At 57.1% G+C, this 16,214-nt stretch overlaps 1 protein-coding gene across 7 annotated transcripts in view; it reads right to left on the bottom strand.

Annotated features, from left to right (window-relative positions):
• The window catches only part of ZNF469 (zinc finger protein 469), a 230,424-nt gene that overhangs the window by 50,847 nt on the left and 163,363 nt on the right, over nucleotides 1-16,214 (bottom strand). Inside the window, exon 1 of one of the 7 annotated variants that reach the window (XM_083851758.1) lies at nucleotides 8,338-9,216. The exons of the other annotated variants lie outside the window; for them this stretch is intronic. The gene's annotated coding sequence lies outside the window, so the exon portion shown is untranslated. Of the gene's footprint in view, nucleotides 1-8,337; nucleotides 9,217-16,214 lie in introns of those variants that run through there. 7 annotated transcript variants of the gene reach the window in all.

The following is a 16,214-nucleotide window of genomic DNA, read 5'->3' as shown; positions in this document are numbered from 1 at the left end:
AGCGGAATCGGTGGCCGGTGGCTGCTGTCCTGCCACTGCCACCCTTCCCATGCCATCATTCTGGCTCCTTATCTCAGAGCATCCCAGACGTTTCTCCTTGCTGAGAAACGTGGGTGCGAGGCGCTCAGCTCGGCTGCACAGCACTGTTTTCAGGGGCCCAGATGTGAGCAGGATGCACGCCTACCCCTGGCACCCCGCATCCTCCTGTTCCCTTGCCAACAGGCACGTTTGCAGTGCCAAAAAGTACCAGATTGTCAAAAGTAGGGCCAGAACGTTCCCCACCGAAATGCCCCCTGTGCCTGGGATGGGGCAGACATGAACCCGGGGCACCCGAAGCCCCGAGGACCCCTCTGTCTCCAGCTGCAGCAGGCACAGACCCAGCTGAGCACACAGAAGTGCATGACAAGGGAGCTCTAAGGGGCTGCCGCATCCAAAAGCAAGAGCCAGATTAAACGGGAGCGTGTGCGCGTATTCCTGTCGCTCCTTCCACGTCCCCGGACATTTGGCACAGCCTGCAGTGACCAAAATCAGCTACCCAGGGCAGTCCTGGGACCAGAATAACAGTTTTTTCAGCCCAGAATGGTGCTGGGAGCAAAGAGGGAACCCCAAGGCCAGACCAGCTCGGAGTGCTGAGCTGGGGGGGATGCCCAGCGAGCAGCACGAGCCCCCGGCAAGGGGACAGGGTTTGGCTGCTGGGTGACACCAGCTTTGTGCAGCTGGGAGCCGAACAGCCGACGTGAGGATTTTGCTACTTGGCTGTGCTGGCACGGCTGCGACGTGCGGAATGGGCTCAGAACTCGTAGGAACGTCTGCTTTAAAGCTTCCTTTTTAAGTCTAATAAAAACAACCAAAGCTCGCCTTGCCTTTTCCCCCGCTGAGCCAGAAAACTACGTCCTTGTGCCCAGCGGGAGAAAACCCAGCAAAACCTGGCAGTGGACAGGAGCGAAACGTCCCCGCGCAGCAGCGGTGGCACCGGCTGCGCCAAAGGGGACCGCTGCGGGGTGGCACCAGGCTGGCACGTGTCCCGCCGCCCTGCCTCGCCCGCCGCCAGCTCTGCTGCTCTGCACGGCGGTCAGACTTTTATTTGGCTTGGAAATACGTGCCATGCCTGCTAGAAGCACGATGTTCCCTCGCAATCGCAATCCGGGAGGCAAGCGCCAGCGCGGTGCCGGGGGAGCGGCGGCGGCGGCAGGGCGCAGAGCGCATCCTCCCGGGCTGCCTCCCCTCCCCTGCGCAAACACACACTTGATCCAGGCCTCGGCACCTCGCAGGTGTGAAACTCAAAGGCTCGATTTTCTGGCTGTTTAGATGCTGAAAGATTGCGGTCGCGCCAAGATAGGCATCTCGGAGGTGGCTGCGCTTTGCTCAAGGCTTTCCTGTACCCACAGGGGACGCGGAGCACCCGGCCAGCCCCACGCTCCCTGCTCCTGGGCCACGGCTTCGTGCATCACGAAGGGCTGCCGGGGTGCAGCATCCCGTGCCGGAGGTAGGATGTGGGATTTTTCTCCTCCAGCGTCGCTGCTGCCGGCAGGAACCCGGCAAGGAGCAGGCGAGCGGTGCAGAAAGCAGTTGGGTCAAAGGGCCGTGGGAGGGGGTGGAAAGCTGCTTGGTTTGCATCCACAGGAGGAGGATTCACGCTTCTTATGGCTTTAGCGTTGCCTCGTGGCCATGGGACCTCTGCTTTAGGGTGTCCTCAGAGAATAAGAGCTGGAAGGGGACCACAGGTACCACTGTGTCCCAGCCGCGGCCGCCTTCCCCCTGCCACCCCCCGCTCCTGCCACCACGGGGCCACCTGCCGAGAGGTGTCACCACGTCGGCTTCTCCCACTTCTTGCTCTTTCATGGACCAGGCTCGATGCTGAGGCAGGACTGAGTAATTCTCATTTTCCATTTGCAACCAAGTTGCCGTTGGGTTTTCCAGTTTCACAGCCTCGAAGTGAAACTGGGGGGTGCCACCTGCGAGGGCGAGGGGAATCGCTGAGCCTGCCTCCAGCAGGTCACCAACCCAGATGGAATTTAATCCTTTTTTTTTTTTCTTTTCTTTTCTTTTTTTTCATTTCAAATTCATTTCCTCCTAACCTCACTTGGGCTTTCCCCCCCTGCCCTTCTCCATCCCGGCTCCCTTCCGCACCAAGCAGCGCGCAGACCCTCTTCAACATGTTGTTGTAGACGGAGCAGTTCTGCCTGGATTTTTGCACAAGCGTGTGAATAAAAAGAAGCTTTTCCCAGAGTTTCAAGCGCCACGTGCACCAAGGACATCACACCCACAGGAGAAGGACACCCCGCGGGTGCTCCCCCTTGCCACGCAGCTCCCCGGCACGGGAGATGAGAGGACACCTTGCAACCGCTGCCTAACGCCGGGTAATTGTTTAATTGTTTTTTTTCCCTCTAAATTATGAGAGAGGAAAGTCCATATTTTTTCAGGACTTGCCTTTGCATAATAAGGCATGGCGCAGGGAGAACAATTCGGTATTTATGCGCAGCACAAACAGGCTCGCTCCAAAAGCTTCGCACCCCCGACCCGAGCCCGGCCGCAGGTCAGGCATCGACCTGTCCCCAGCTGTCACCCTCGGGGCTGGCGCACGCTCCTGAGGCTGCCCATTCCCCCTGGGGACACAAGGGTGACAGCTTTGTGCTGCGTCCCACCTACAGCTGCAGAGCCAAGGCTTGGAGGTGCAGGATGCAGAAATATTTATGCCTATTTAATGCTGCGTGGGGTGGGGAAAGAAAGAGGATGTCCTCAGGGAAGAGGAGAACGGTCCCTCACCTTCGTGGTGGGAAGCTGGAGAGGAAGGGGCATGGCAGGAGAGTGTCAGCTTGGCCCAGAAATGCCAGATTTCTGCCGGCACAGAGACCAAACCCTAGCAGGAATGTCAGGAGAGACGTCCAGAACATGATGTTGGCTCCTGAACCATCGGTTCAGGGCTCCTGAGAGGTTTCAAAACCAAGGGGAGCAAACCTCAGTCACATCAAGTGAAGGTGGCTTCAGCCCCATGAAAGCCACGTGGGCAGCTGATGGTGGGGACCGGAGCCACGTTCCCCCACACCACACCAGACCCTATTTTTGGACCTTTCTCCCCAAACACGTCTCACCTCCACGGTGCCCATGCCCGTGCACGAACCCAACCTGCTCGTATCCTCCACCAGTGCATCACCCAGCCCGGGCCAGCCCCAAAACCTGCCCGCGGAGGTGAGACCCTCCCGACACGGGTTTCTGAGGAGCAGCAGCAAAGCCCAGCGCCTCCCCAGCTCCGCAGCTGGACCCGCTGCGACGTTCTCCCTCCTCCGGGGAAGCCAGGGCATGGAGTGGTTACGTTCCGATAAACACTGACACATCTTCTGGAGCAGAAGGCAGCTCTCAAAATACACAGCAAAAAGGGGGAAAACGAGAACCGAGCTCACCAACCTAAACTTTTAGGGGGAAAACCTGCTCAACGGAGTGGGCTGGAGGCCGTGCCCCTGATCTCATTCCTTCCTCGCTCAAACCCTGCTTCTTCTTGTCTCCATCTTCTGCTGTTTATTCCCTCCTGCTCCCCTGCAGCCTTTTCTGAGCAGCTGCCCTTTGCTAGTAAACAGCACGCTGCCCTGGGGCCAGCTTTCCCAGCACTAAAAGCCCACTTATTTCTGTTTGTCTTGACAAAACAGTAGCAGATTTGTGCTATAAATCCCCATTAATGGAACAATCTATGTTGGCTTGTTCCCATTAGCACTTTCCAAAAGAGAAAACCCCTCTGTGCGTGCACATGCGTGTGAGTGTGCACACATCTCCCTCTCGCAGCCAGCAGCCAGGGCTTTAAATTCAAGATCTCCCCCTTAAATGCCAAAATCCATAAGCAGAATCTAAATATTTCAAATCCCCGAAATTTAAACACGCAAATGCCTCCTTGCATCATTTTCTAGGAGGCTTCTTTCAAACAAAAGCCTGATGCTTAATCCGTGCACATGCTGATCATGGAAACGGGGAGCACAGGAGCATTTGTCCAAAATACTCGGCTACACAATAGGTGTTGCACAGGCACAAATCAGCTTTTTGCATCGAGGTGAATGAAGATAAACCCACCACGTGTGTAGGTTCTCAGTCCATTGCCAGATATCCGAAATATCCACTGAAAACCAGCAAAATGAACGAAGTGAGCTGGGTGAGCCCAGTGCCCTGATGCTCAGCCCCAGCCTTGCTCCACGCAGCACAACCCCGCAGTCTTCTCCAGGGCATCTTCCCTGGGCAGAGACTTTTCCAGCAGGAGCAGTGGGTTTTGGGGTGCAGATCCTGCATTTCACAGCAGACTGACTCCAGTATGATGAGAGCCGTGGATCCCCAATACGACGCAGCGTGCACCGAGTGCGCCTCAGCTCGATCCAACCAGTCCCTAGAAGATCCGTGAGCATTTGGGAAAAGCGAAGCCCGTAAAGGGGTTTTGCTTGAGGGAGAGAGATGAGCAGGGGGGATCCGTTCGCTACAGCCCCCTGCGTTTTCTAGCTGCCACTGCAGAGCAGATCTTCCAGCAGCCTCCCAGGGGATGCCGCAGCAGCATCCATCACTTGGGTGCCACGCAGCTCACCCGCAGCCTGCCATGTCCCACTCTCACTGACTTGCTCTTGCCCGTGTCGAGCTCCAGAGACCTGCTTAAACCTCTTGATGAAAAAAACGCATTAAGAACCTGGTGGTGAAGGGCTCCGGGCGAGCACGGAAGGGTGTGGAAGCAGGAGAAGCGGTACCAGCACCGCAGCGTCCGCGCCAGCACGGGACCAGCAGAGCCTCCTGTCTCCGTCCCCTCTTCCTCCCTCCTGCCCTGCCTTCGGCTGTGCTGGGGCTGACTGATGGGACTCATCCTGGTGGGATTATCCTGATGGGATTACCCTTCGGGGGTTCATCCTGATGGGACTCATCCTGGTGGGGTTCATCCTGGTGGGACTCATCCTGATGGGACTGGCCTTACGGGGTGCATCCTGGCGGGATTTGTCCTGCTGTATGTTCGCATGTGGCAAACAGGTGGCGATGTTGTACTCCAGGATTTCAGCTTCCAGCCCCAAAAGCCGGGCTGCCGGCAGAAAGCCGCTCTCGGAGGCTCCCTGGCCGCGTCCCCCCAGGGGGATGCCCTGGGGAAGGTGTCCCCTGCCTGGGCTGCTGCCACAGGAGCTGCGCCTGGGAAGCACGGACCTAAAACATTACAAAGTTTGGAGCAGAGAGAAAAATCTCTGCAGCAGAGCAGGGATGTGCCCTGTGCAATGACTCCTGTGCACAGCAGCCAGCACTGTGCTGGAGCATGGGGCCGCAGGGAATGTTGTGCACCAAAGGCATGGGCACAGTAGAGCAGAAAATCGAAATTTATTTTTTTTTGCACCCAGAGCCACTTGCAGGTGCAGCACAGCCAGCGGCAGTCATGTCCCTGCCAGCAACAGAGCCAGCGTCCTGGTGTCCCCTGTGCTGGAGCTCGTCCCTGACACTCCTCATCCTTTGGAAGAAAAGGAGGTGGAAGCTCGTGGAGAAACTCTGAACCTTGCCTTCATCGTGCCTCCAGGAGACGTCCCTGGTGTAGGACATGCTGAGCAGGTCGCAGAGCAGTGCCAAGTTCCTGCAGATTGGTGGCATTTCTTGAGCAAAGCCCTTGTGGCCACAGAGTCCTCATCCTGATGCCAGATGATGGGGAGCAATGGGAGAAGGGGCTCCAGGCGGTACCGGGCTGAAGGGCTCCATGCTGTCCCCAAGCACCACCTGTGCAGAAACAGGCGAGCGTGCCGTGGAGGTGACAGCCCAAAATTCGGGGTGAACCTCAGCAGGGGAGGCTGAGGCTGCAGCAGGGGGGCTGGGAAACGCGAGGCAGCATCCAGAGGCACAGCAAGGAGCAGCAGGATGAAAACTGATGGTGACGTGCAGGGTAAGGAAATGATTCCCAGGGTGAGGTGAGATGGGCTCTGGGCTGTGGGCTGTGTTTAAAAGCAGATTTAAAAAAAAAAACAAATCTTTTCCTGGAGGAATTCTCTTCTTCTGCTTTTCCGTGTGTTTTTAGTGCCTCTTGTGCAAGGACCTCTGCATTTTGCTGTCCGACGCACAGCACACATCCCCAAAGGCCCATCTTGCAGAGAGGACACGAGTCATCTGAGGTCACCGCCAAACCTCTGCAGAGCTCAGGACAGAGGCAGACACCTTGCAGGTCCCCTCCACCGCCCCCAAATCCCATCCTCGTCTTACCACAGCGACCAGTACCACGGGAAAGTCAAAGACACAGCCCACAGGATGGCAAACACCGACCCTTTTCCTTGCAGAAACCAAGGCAAGCAGGTGGAAACGCTGCAGGTGGCAGCCCGGCCACCCTCACTGTGCTGTCACACAGGGCAGAGCGGTGAGCTCTGGCTGCTGCAGAAGGAAAAGTCCCCCAAACCCTCTAAATTACGGGAGCACACCTTGCCAGAAGAGCAGGGAATGTCCCAGCAGGTGAGCTGGGACAGACGGATGTCTGCCATGGACGCAGGCTGCCGATGTGGTTACTTACACAGAGCTCAGAGCAGCACCAAGTCCACCCGCACGTGGAAGCGCCTCTGCTCGCACGATGCCTTCCAGCCTCTCCACCAACAGCATGGCAATCCTGGGAAAGCCTCCTCGGACACCATGCATGCAATAAAACCACTTTTTTTTTTTTTTTTTTCCAGAGGTTTGCAGAACAAAGGCCAGCTTTGCTCTTGCTTGATATTCCCTCGAGCCCTGGCAGTGGGACGGGCATGCCCGAAAGCCAGACGGGGCTCCTGGGACCGCTCGCCCAGCGCCTGCAGCGGGAAAGCTGCAGCTGAAATCCCCCCTGAGCCACCCAGACCTCGAGTTTCTGCACAAAACCCAGCACCGAGCACCGCCGGGCTAAGGCCCTCCTTGCTCCTAGCTCAGCAGCTGAATTCTTCTCAAGCTGGCACGTGGTCAAGGGTCGAGGACCTGACCTGCAGTGGGGTGGCACAAGCTGGCCGGGGGTGGCAGCTGCGGTCCAAAAAGCACACAGGAACAGCTCAGGGCACTTGAACTGCCCAGAAACTAAGCTATTAAAAAAAAAAAGCCCTAAGAACAGAAACACGTAAATCCCAGTTTCTTGCCCGTGTTATCTAGCAGCCAGAGCAATGCGCGTTATTCGAAACCGTCATAAATATTAAGGGATGTCTAATCTCCAAGGGCCAGCAGATTTGATGTGTGGATGCTGTCATCTAGGAACGAGCAGGGAGCAGCAGCCATGCACTACTGACTCACACGGCAGAGATGCTGGGAATCAGCTGCAGTTCCCCTGTTTTCATAAGCTCACGCATTTTATTTGCTTAAGGTTGTTGGTAACTGTTGCTTAGTAGTGGGCCACTGGCCCTTTAACACCTTTCTCCTCCAAGGACAGGCAGCCAAAGTGGCCGGCGGACAATCCGAGGGTGTTTAAGGGCCATGGGATCGGGGGCAGCTCCTGCTAAGGGACTTTTGGGTCCCTGGGCGCCTCGGTCCCGAGCGCGGTGCAGAGAAACTGCAGCGAAAATCACAGCAGCGGAACCGTTCCTGGCACGTCTGCTGGCTGCAGCACAACGCGAGACCCTGCTTTAAACAACACATGTTTTGGGGTGTATTCAGCAAATATCCCCCCTAGAGCGCAGGGCAGCCCGGGGGGGCCGTGCACGAGCAGGTCCCAGCACCCAGGAGACCTCCCCAGGGGTCACCGGGGACTGTCTGCACCCAGGGTCCTTCCGTGGGATGCCGGCTCGCACCCACCAGGGCAGGACGAGGGAGAGAAGAGGGGAGGAAATCCTCCCTCACTTTTCTCGTATTTAATTAAAGCCGCGATTGCAGCAGAAAATCTCAGCCCGTGCAACGTCCCCAGGTGCCGAGCTGGGCGCGAAGATGCTGTCCTGCAGCGCGCGGGGACGGAGCTGCATTTCCCACGTGCAAGGGCAAATCCTGGCGGGACGCCGGTGCCACCGCACGGTGCACAGCCAGGGCTGGGGCCGGGCTGCAGCGAACGGAGAGGTGTCAATTTTAGAGTAACCCTCATTAAGATTTTTTTCCAGATAGAACTGGATACAAGGAAGCACGACGCTTCGGATAGAAGATTAAAAAGTAATCGTGTCGCCGATCTCGCCGGAGGTCCCCGGGCCCCAAAGATTGGGTTCTGACATTATAATGCTGCGATAGCGTGGATAAACTCGAGGGATGTTATTTAAAGCAGCGTTATTAGAAACGCAGCGCATCGCAGGAATTCACAGAAGCCCAGAAGCTGGGCGTCCGTCTTCCTTGACAGCTCTCAGTGTCACAGGCTGGGATGTCTCTGCAAAAATAAAAATTAAAACTACTTTGGGGCAGAAAACACCAAATCTGGGGACCGACCTGGAGACCGGCGGGGAATCCGTCCGTGCGCTGAGCTCGCGGCCGGGTCGTCGGCTCGCTCCGACCGCCGCACGGCGATACGTTCGTCGCCGGCGTTACCCGAGCACGTTGCACGAGCTCGTCGTCACCTCGAAGGGGTTAATCACATCTGGCGAGGAGCGAAAGCTCTTCTGCATATTTTTCTTTCGTTTACCATAAACACAAATGCATGTTTTCACGGTGCGCCTTTTTTGTAAATTAAACAACTTCGCCGAGTCATCAGCTCCAGCGCAGAGTTGTCTGCGTAAGAACTGCTGGATTTAGCCTTAAGGCAACCGGGTAACTAAAACTCCTCTCTGCCCTAGGTTTCGGATTTATTCCACGAAAGCCGTTTTTACAGAAAAGGTAGGACCTGAGCCTGCGAGCCGCCGATGCTAACGTGCACACGCTTTAGGAAAAAAGGATGAGAAAAGTTTAGCACAATTTCTCCGCCAAGCCCCGAAACAGGAGGACAACATTATTTAACGTTATTAAAATCGCCGACGTATTTTCAAAGAGGGGCTGCAGATCCCCAGAGGGACTGAGCGAAGGCAGCTGGGTTCCGGTGTTCCTTGTGGGATTTGGTGTCCCCAGGGGGCAGGATCTGCCCCTGCTCTGCCAGCTCTGGTGCCCGGCGCAGGGCTCGGGGCATCGCTGGTGCCACGGGGATATCTCCGGCCCCGTGGGGACTTCTCCAGCCCCACGGGGACATCTCCAGCCCCGGGATCCCGGCACCGGAGGAAACTTTCCGGATGCGGAGGCAGAGCGAGCGCGCAACGCCGCCGATTCCAACCACCGCTGCCACCGAAAAAGCCCAAATCGTCCCCCTCACCCCACCCCCAGCATTTCCCCAATCCAGCGGCGACACAGAGAAACCAAAGGGATTTTCCAAGAGCGTTCCCTCACCTTTCCCTCGGATACGGGAGCTGCCCTTTGCTGTCTTTCTAGTCTCCCTCTGCACTATCTCCAGTCTTCCCGCAGCTCCCGTGGAGCTGGAAATATCATCAGGCTCCGGCGAGGCACAAAGCCGGAGCGAAGGAGCGCGACATCCAGGGGAGCGCCGCACGCCGGGCAGCCCAGCTCCGACCGCTGCCGCCGCCTCGCTGCGAGCCCCCGTCCACCTGCACGGCCGTTCGTGCAGCCCGGCGGTACGACACGGCGTGGAGCAGGCATGAATCCTTCGCTGGTGTCTGCTGATGACTTCACTTCATTAGCATGCTCCTGATAGTTCTCTCTGACTGTCTTTTACTGACTTTAAGGCTCTGCTAATCAAAATACTGTAGCGCTTAACTATTTCCTGGCTCCGGGGTTTTGAAAGGCGAAGCCCTGCGGGGTAAGGAAAAGCCAACGGGGGCAGAAACTCGAACCACCTCGTGCCCCAACCTCAGCCCCGGTCTGAGACTGATGTGTGCCGGGGAGGTTTGCGGCTAAAGGGCTGCGCCATGCGCCCTGCATGCACCCGCAGCGCTCCTCTGCCGCGCGGGACCTTTTAGCACAGGCGGACGCGGCGAGGAAAGAGCCCTTCCACTTTCGGGGACGAGATTTCCCCCCGCGGAGCCGGGATGGTTTTATTTAAAGGCAGCTCGGGCAGAGGGTGCCCGGGGCACGCTCGCGAAGCCGTCACGGTGTGTGTCCCCGCGGGACGGGGTGGCGGCACCCAGGCAGGTCCCAGGCGGTGCCACCCTCCGGCAGTGCCACCGCTGCGTGCTGGCGTGCAGGGGGAGCAGAGCGAAGCTCACGCTCTGAGAAAAGCTGGGCGAGAGGAGGGGCAAGCAAGGCACGGACATGTGAAGCAGCTCTGGCACGTGGGGCAGTGCCGAGGACGGTGCCCGGGGCTCCCAGGTGCCAGCCCAACGCTTTCACACCACGGTTTCTCGCTGCTTTGGAGTCCATGTCAGGTTTTACTTGAACTAAGAAAAACGGGAGTGGATTTTGCAACGGCAGGACAGAAAAAAAAAGAAAAGAGAGACTGGATAAGGCTGCGTGCAGCTTTCCCTGGGTGCCTGGCGGGCACCTGGCTGCACGTACAGGTTGTGCACCCCATGACGACGGACAACGGAGTTTCCATGCGTGCACACGCCCGTGCCCAGCAGTGTTTGCACGCGCACATCTGTGCCCATGCTCCCTCTGTGCATGCAAGCACCCACGTCCCTGCACACGGGGATGCCCCAGCCGTGCACACGCGCACACCCGTGCTGGCGCGCAGCTGTGCACACGCGTGTGCGCGCACGCGGGGCGGGAACGCCGGGTTTAACCTTTTCGGTGTCTGCCCCGAGCACCCTGCCTGTCCCCAGCTCCGCTCCCCAGAAAACGGGAATAAAACCCCCACGCCTGCGCTCTCACCCAATTAACGCCCTTTGGTTATAACGAGAAAACCGGCCCCCAAAAGCTTTTACTAAAGGGCCGACGTGCGGCCGGGTAACCCAGCGCGGAGCCGCCGGCGCAGGAGCAGCTGTGGGGTCCGGCGGGCTGGGGCCTGATTCATACCCAGCAAAATGAGGTCAGGAGCGGATGAGTCTCTGAACGTTCATTTCTTCACACAGGAGGTGACCCACATTTTTTACCACTGATTCACGGCTCAGCTGCAGACACGGCTATCTTTAGCCCCGGAGAGAGACACGGAGAGGCCGCACACCACTGCCAGCCCCAGGCCCCTCTGCAGAAGCCTTCTGGGGGCGATTATTTTTATGATTATATACCTTCCCCTGCTTCCTACGGCTTCTCCTGGAGGAGAGCGAGACCAGCTCCAAGTGCACGTTTTCTGCTCCAGCTAAAAGGAGAAATCCTGCCCCGGCTCCCGGGAGAAGGGCGCATCCCCGCGTGCCGGGGAGCACCCAGCGGGCGCCCACCCCGTGCAGCCTTTTTTTGGGACCCGCTGGACCCGGGTCCAGCCACAAAGGGTCAGGAAATGGGGAGAGGGGGGGTTCCAGCACCCCCCTGCTGGTGGTGCCACGTGGGTCGATGGGACCAAGGAGCTGCCAGCACCCACCTTGCAATTGTCCCCGAGATGAGGACCAGCAGCTGTCTGGTCAACGCCCTGTTCACCCCCCCAGAAGACGGGGGCTCTGTTTATGCTGATAAGGGCAGAGGATGCTAAACAAATCTCATTGCTGCTCCAGCTGCTCCCAGCAAAGCTCCCAGGCACTTTCCCGTGCAAGAGAAGAAGCTCTTGCGGTTGTGGCCGCATCCAGCACCCAGAGCGCAGTTGCACAAACGATAACATTTTAGCAATGTTTATCCTTCTCCTTCAGGGCGGGATATTTTTTTATCTGTTTTCAGAGCCCTGGAGCACATGTTTACTTTTTTGCGATGAGCAAAGTCTCCAGCGCTGGCGTGGGGGAGCCTCCAGCACGGGTGTGAGGGTAAGCCTGTGCTTAAAGGGCTGCGACTAAAAATGGCTTGGCTTTTTTATTTTTTTTTATTTTTTTAAAGCCAGGCCGCAACACAGCAAACAACCAGTCCCCGGCCCTGTTACAGGACAGCAATGCGCACAGAGCCTTGCTGCCTGCAGCCACCAACCTCCCTGGGCAGAGGCTGGCAGAGAGAAGCGGGCTTTAAGGCTGCCCCTAGATGGCCCAATCCTGACCACTGCAGACACGTCCTTGGCATAAACTTGGCTTCTCTCGCTGCTTTTGGTGGCCTCCCGTTGAAGGCAAGTGGTTCCCAACAATTCTTTCATGGGTGTCGGGAGGCAGTGGCTTCAAAGCCATAACGCCCAAGCGAAGGTGCTCCGACAGGAGGAAGCCCAGGCACGCATCCTGCTTGCACCTGTGGCGTAGCCACAAGAAATTCAGCTTTTGCTCTGCTCGAGAGCTAGCGTGGATTAGCAGGGGGGGATTTTAGGCTCTTCCTGACTTTTTCTGTGCGTGGACAACAGCCCCACAGCCCCGTGCCCTGCCAGGTGGGGATGGTTGGTGCTCCCTGTCCGTCCCACGCTCCCTCTGCCTCTTCCCTCCCGTCTATATGGAGCATGACTCAACTGTTTCACAACGAGCATGAGTTGGGGAAAACCGGAAAAAAAAAAAACCATCCCCAAACCAGCAGCATGTGCTCTCTTAAATAATAAACATATAAAAATGTTAATTAAATCATGCTTTTCAACGGAGAGCGGTGGGAAAATGGTTTCACACGCTGCCGAAACCAACGCAGCCTGCTTTTCTGTGCCTCCTCACAGCCATAAGGATGCAAAGACCAAGCTGGATGCGGGGCGCACACTGCACGGGGCTGCAAATCGAAGAGGGACGCACTTTTCTTCCTCAGGAAGGCATCTTCTGCTCCGAGGGAGGATGAGGATGCCAAATGACTTAACGTGCCATGAACGTCGCTCTGAGCGAGGCTGTGGTAAGCAGAGATATGAGGCCCAGATGTTTGATACTGGCCTCTGATTCCGTGCGTCCACAGCCTCACGGTTGTGCTCACAAACCTCGGGGAAGTTGCAGGCTCTGGGGACTCTCTCCTGGGAGCATCACCCCTCCAAAGGGGGCACGAGTGCAAACCCAGCCTCGCAATTCGCAAGCGTAACTGCGCTGCTTGAAGCACTAAGTGGCTTTCTGGTTCCCTCAGCTCCTCTCCTTGCTTGGTCCCCTCTCTGCTTCCCCAGAGCACGCCCCATCTCCCCCAGAGCTCTGTACCGATGCCACCAGCAGCAATTACAAAGCGGTTTCTGTTACATGAACATTTCCGGAACAAATCCCAGTGGCAGCACAGCCCCCTAGGAGGGCTCTCCAGCACAGCTGCGGGAGGTTGCCACTCGGAGTGACTTTACTGCCTGGTCATTCCCAGGGCTCTCCTTCTTGCAGCGTTGCTCACGCTGCTGCAAGCTTCTCGGGAGGGTGTCGGCGTGAAGCGTCCCCGGCTGTCCTGCTCGGTGTCCTGCAGGCACGGGACCAAAACCCTGCACCTCCTCCAGAACCTGTGAACATCAGCCTTGCTTCTCCTGGACACCACAACGGGTGAAGGCCAAGCGTGGATGCTCGGTGCCCACCAAACTTTCCCACCCTGTGTAACCTTGACCAGGGAGGGGACAGGGAGGTGGGTGACAAGTGGCTCGGAGCCGCAGGGTGCCACCCGTCTCCTTGCTGGCTCCCCTGGCAGCTCCGCCAACGCTGCAGCGCTGCGGGTGGCCGGGTGCCAGGGACACCCGGGGAGCGCACGGCCGCGGCTCGACTATCGGCAGGGAGCTCCTTGCCCAGCTGCTGCCTGGCACGGCGTCTGCTCCACCGCTGCTATTTAAAGCTCTGAGCACTCAGGGAAAAAAAACACAAAAAAAAACACACAAAAAAAAAAAACAGAGAGGGAAATCACAAGGGAGATGGAGGTAAGCGGCAGCGAGAGCGGCACGCCTGCCGGGGCGATGCACGCCGGCACTTTTCCTGGGATGCTTCCAGCTGTTTTCCTGGGACTCTCTGAACGCCTCCTGGCCTCTCTGCTGTCCTGAAACTGGGTGCACGAGCTCCCAGGGGGCTTCTGCAAATGTGACTGTGTTCACCTTCCTGCGCTCTGCAGCCTTTGGAACCCGCTCGTGAAGCTGCCGGTAGGACAATAGCTGAGCACGAGCCCGTGGATGGGCTCCAGCCTGCGCCAACGGTGATGAGAAGCCGGAGGAGAAAGGATGTGGTAGCTTCCTAGAAACCCAACAGCCACTGTGTACATGGTTTCTGAAGAAGGGAGGAGGCATTCAGTGGCCTCTGTGTTGTGGGGAGATGCTCCGGGACAGCGTTGAAGTGGGATGAGCCAGACAAAAGCATCTCAACAATACCGCTCTGAGACCAGACGTGAAATCCGAACAAACGGTTGGAAGTCACCCAGCGGGAATAATAAGGCATGTGCGAGAGCTCACGGACTCCCAGCTGCTTGGAGAAACCCATCCGGGGCGCCATCCCCAGAGCTTTTTCCTGCACCTTGCTGCAGACAGCTCGTCCCACCCTCACCCCCAGCACCCAATGCTGGCCTTGCAGAGCCGGAGGAGCCCGGCCCTGCTGCCTCCAGCCCTCTGCTGGTCCTCCTGGCCCTTGGCAGAGGGCGAGATCCTCCTGTGCAATGCCATGGGGAGCCCTTGCGATAAAATCCCACCTTCCAGAGCATGGCTATGGTGGTTGCAGCGATCTGAAGCTCCTCAAGGAGCATTTCTGGCAGTGAGTCCCTCCTCACCGTGCACAACAGCCCCAGTACGGGGGTGCAGCCCAAGCCGCCGGCCCCAGGTTCCCACTAGCATGATGTTTTTTTGGAAAAAACCCCAACCAAGCACCACAAAGGGACAGATCCAGCCCCTCATCATCGTGCTGCCGCTGCCCCCAGCTTCTCCAAACGCCCCAACGTGGCTGAGAAAGGGAAGCGATTTAACAGCACCCGGCCAGCTGTCCCCATCCTGGGATGTGCACGTGCTTCAGCAGCCCCAGAACAATTCCCTGCACGTTGTCCTCACCCTTTGGGAGCTGAACAAACCTTTCTCCGTGACCCTTTTGCCAAGGTTTGTCGTCTCCCATCGCTTCAGACAGTGGCCGCTGATGAGGGTTGGCAGGAAGAAGTTTTTTGATGGAGGAAAGCTTGGAAAAGCTGCAAACTTTGTTTTGCATGGGACTGGACCGATATTGCTGATGATTTGCAGAGGGGGACTGAAAAAACTGTTTTTTTTTGGTCATCTAAGACAGAAGCAAAGGGAGCTTGCAAACACCTGCTGCCCAGTTGCTTCCTACCCAGCAAAATGGACATGATCCCCTCTCCTCTCCTCCTTACGTGACCCCACACCGCTGCTGGGGATGTGTTTGTGGAGACAGAGCCGAGGTTTCCGCAGCCGGCCTCCAAGATGCATTTTCTTTGAAGAAAAGGGCCCCTGATGCCGCAGGGTCCGAGCTTTGTGATGTCCTGGAGCCCAGCCCAGCACCGACCGCATGCAAGCTCCGTCCCGGTGTCACCAGAGCCAGCGCTGGAAGTGAGCACGAGCCAAGGCTCCAGCACCAGGGCGCTGGGAAAAGCCACCCCTTCTGCTCCTGCTCCCCGGCACACACCCGGCTCTCCTCGGTGTCGTTCCCACATCTCAGAGCATCACCATCTGACGGAGCCTGTATAGGGCCAGGCCTTGGAGAAGAGCCACCTCTAAGCATTTTCAAAAATCAAGGGCTGTGCTACTCCTTGCCTTCCTCTTTTTTTTCTTCTTTTTTCTTCTTTTTTTTCTTCTTTTTTCTTCTTTTTTCCTTTTTTTTCTTTTTTCTTTTGTTTTTTTTTTCCTTTTTTTGGCAGCTTTTTAATGACTCCTACCACCAAAAACAAAGGAAATTGCATTAAAAGGCAGCGCGTTAAAATAGCTTTAAAGGCTTGACTCTCACTGACACCTAGAGCTCTAGCACGTTTTGCCAGAGCGTGAATCATGCACAGATTATCGGCCAGCATTGGTGATTTCCATTATGCAGCCCAAAGAAGCTCAAACCTTCTGCTCTGTTTGCACAGGGCTTGGCACAACCTGCTCGGCTCCTGTCCCGCTGCTGGTATAATTTCGTTTAAAAGCCTTTGACTGTTGTGGCCCTCCAAAGCAATCGAGTCAAAGGTGGAGGGGGGGTGGGCACAAAAGGGGGAAAAAAAGGCGCTTTGTGTGGCTGGCCCAAGACGTGAAACGGAAATCTTCCAGCACGGAGCGGAGAAATCGCGTCTTTCACAAACACACGTGGTCGTGGAGAGGGAGAGGGGTTTGCTTCTTGCCTTATTAACCTCAGAGGCAAAGAAAATTTGGCGAATTTTATAGAAGTGGCGTCTTGGTCCGCTTTTAGGAGAATTCGGAGCAGTTTAGTTCATCCATCCCTCCGTACCTGGCCCCAAAAAGCTGCTTCCCCCCGAGCACACCCGGACTTTTCAGCGCTCACCCA

The sequence above is a fragment of the Anser anser genome, assembly GCF_964211835.1.
Source record: "Anser anser genome assembly, chromosome: 11".
Classification (NCBI taxonomy): Eukaryota; Metazoa; Chordata; class Aves; order Anseriformes; family Anatidae; genus Anser; species Anser anser.
This window is presented reverse-complemented; position numbering and strand designations above follow the sequence as displayed.